The sequence below is a fragment of the Micropterus dolomieu genome, linkage group LG07, assembly GCF_021292245.1.
Source record: "Micropterus dolomieu isolate WLL.071019.BEF.003 ecotype Adirondacks linkage group LG07, ASM2129224v1, whole genome shotgun sequence".
In the NCBI taxonomy this organism is placed as follows: Eukaryota; Metazoa; Chordata; class Actinopteri; order Centrarchiformes; family Centrarchidae; genus Micropterus; species Micropterus dolomieu.
Window position 1 is genome coordinate 1049756 of NC_060156.1, and position 2927 is coordinate 1052682.

Sequence of the window (2927 nt, forward strand, 5' to 3'; positions counted from 1 at the left end):
GTAGACTCAGGAAGGGGAAGCAGGGTTGTAGTCAGCAGGTCAGGAGAACTGATCCTGATTGGGGATATTGTTGAGTGGTGGAAAGGGCACTTTGAAGAACTCCTGAACCCGACCTCTGTGGAGGAGACAGGGTTTGGAAACCTTACTTGTGTCACTGCCAGAGGTCTTTGGGGTAGTTAAGGATCTCCACAGTGGCGAGAGTGTGGATAAGATTCACCCTGAGAATCTGAAGGCTCTGGACAGTGTTGCACTGACATACCTCTTTGATGCTGTGTGAAAGTCTGAGACAGTTCTATATCAATGGGCAGACAGGGTTGGTGGTTTCCATTTTTAAAAGAGGACCAGAGGCATTGCTCAAATTATCAGGCAACTAACTGCGCAGCCTCGCTGGTAAAGCTTATGCTGGGGTCCTGGACAGGAGGCTACAACTGAATAGGAGAAAATCTAAACTCAGATTCAAGAGGAGCAAAGCAGCTCATCACCTTTGCAAGTTAATTGAAAGGATCATGAGAGTTTGCCCAATCAGTCTATAAAATCCTAAAGTTGTGTCAGATACACAAACATCTGATGGAGAGTAGGGCCCATAAAGAATCTTGCACTGCGGCCCGTCGTTTCCAGCTCCCTCCCGTTGGTGAGATGCACCCTCCCTTTGGGTTTGAGAGAGATAAATGAGCTGTATGACGGAGAGCTTTGGTCAGTAAGCTGTTGGAGCTCAGCAGCTTCTCTCTGACGATGGAAGAAGACGAACTCTGCTTTCCTCAGCTCCTCAACGCCTCCTGCAGGAGGCCAAAGCCTCCTCAGTCTGAGGCTGTGTTCGTTTACATCCTGCTGTTCTTCATCTCTTTTCTCAGTGCCACTCTCAACCTGATGGTCATCGTCTCCATCGCCCACTTCAGGTAGAGATAAACCCCTCTGCTTCATCAGCTTTACTGTTCTACTGTAAAACGTGTGTGAGCTCAAATAATAAGTGTCAGTAAGTCATTTTAAAGCTTGTGTTGTCTCTGACCCTTTTTAAACTTGTGAAAAACAGTTTGGGAATATGTAGAAAAGAGTTGCAGTATGTCAACATTTCTCAGTCTCTGTGTGACCTCATCGTTGATCTAATTTGTGTACAAATTTTATATTGATATTCTCAATGTTTTTCTACATCTAAAAAGCTTTTCTGCAAATCGACCAACTTCACTTTCTCCAGAGTTTTTTTCACAGGTTTACAGAAGCTGATAAACAACCACAGGCTTTGCAATTTAGTGGCTTCAGCCTCCCATTTATTTTGATATGAAGTGGTTTTTAACTCATCTTACTGCTTTTATAAACCGACACAAATAACGTTAACAGTGAGGTTACACAAAGAGGGAGTGCTTTTGTGTCAAATGTGGATTTTGTATCAAATCAGAGCCAGCATTTGTATTAGTTCCTTCAGTGTGTGATCATCATGTCTAACTTCAGTGTCCCACAGTTTTCTGCTTTAAATCTCTGTTTAAAATAACACATCACACAGCCATTGATGTCTAAACTGCTGGCAACAAAAGTGAGGACACCCCTAAGTGAAAATGTCCAAATTGGACTAAAAACTCCCTCATGCTGGTCACTGGAAGTTCAACATGGCACCTCATGGCAAAGAACTCTCTGAGTAGAAAAAAAAGAATGGCTGCTCTACATAAAGATGCCAGAGGCTGTAAGAAGACAGCCAAGACCCGGTTCTACTCAGAACAGGCCTCGCCGTGGTCAACCAAAGAAGCTGAGTGCACGTGCTCAGCGTCATATCCAGAGGTTGTCTTTGGGAAATATGAGTGTTGCCAGCATTGCTGCAGAGGTTAAAGGGGTGGTGGGGGGTCAGCCTGTCAGGGCTCAGACCATACGCCGCACCATGAATGCAAACATGTACTGTGACATACTGAAGCAGAGCCCCTCCCTTCAGAGACCGGGCCGCAGGGCAGTAATCCAACATGATAACGACCCCAAACACACCTCCAAGACGACCGCTGCCTCGCTAAAGAAGCTGAGGGTAAAGGTGACGGACTGGTCGAGCATGTCTCCAGACCTGAACCCTACTGAGCATCTGTGGGGCTCCTCAAACGGGAGGTGGAGGAGCCCAAGGTCTCTAACATCCACCAGCTCCGTGATGTCGTCATGTAGGAGAGGAAGAGGACTCCAGTGGCAACCTGTGAAGCTCTGCTGAACTCCAGGCCCAAGAGGCCACACAAATATTGACACTTTGGGCCCAATTAGGACATTTTCACTTAGGGGTGTCCTCACTTTTGTTGCCAGCGGTTTAGACAAGAACGGCTGTGTGATGTGTTATTTTGAGGGGACAGCAGATTTACACTGTTATACAAGCTGCACACTCACTGCTTTACACTGTTATACAAGCTGCACGCTCACTACTTTACACTGTTATACAAGCTGTACGCTCACTACTTTACACTGTTATACAAGCTGCACGCTCACTACTTTACACTGTTATACCAGCTGTACGCTCACTACTTTACGCTGTTATACAAGCTGTACGCTCACTACTTTACACTGTTATACAAGCTGTACGCTCACTACTTTACGCTGTTATACAAGCTGCACGCTCGCTACTTTACACTGTGATACAAGCTGTACGCTCACTACTTTACACTGTTATACAAGCTGCACGCTCACTACTTTACACTGTTATACAAGCTGTACGCTCACTACTTTACACTGTTATACAAGCTGCACGCTCACTACTTTACACTGTTATACAAGCTGCACGCTCACTACTTTACACTGTTATACAAGCTGCACTCTCACTACTTTACACTGTTATACAAGCTGCACGCTCACTACTTTACACTGTTATACAAGCTGCACGCTCACTACTTTACACTGTTATACAAGCTGCACTCTCACTACTTTACACTGTTATACAAGCTGCACTCTCACTACTTTACACTGTTATA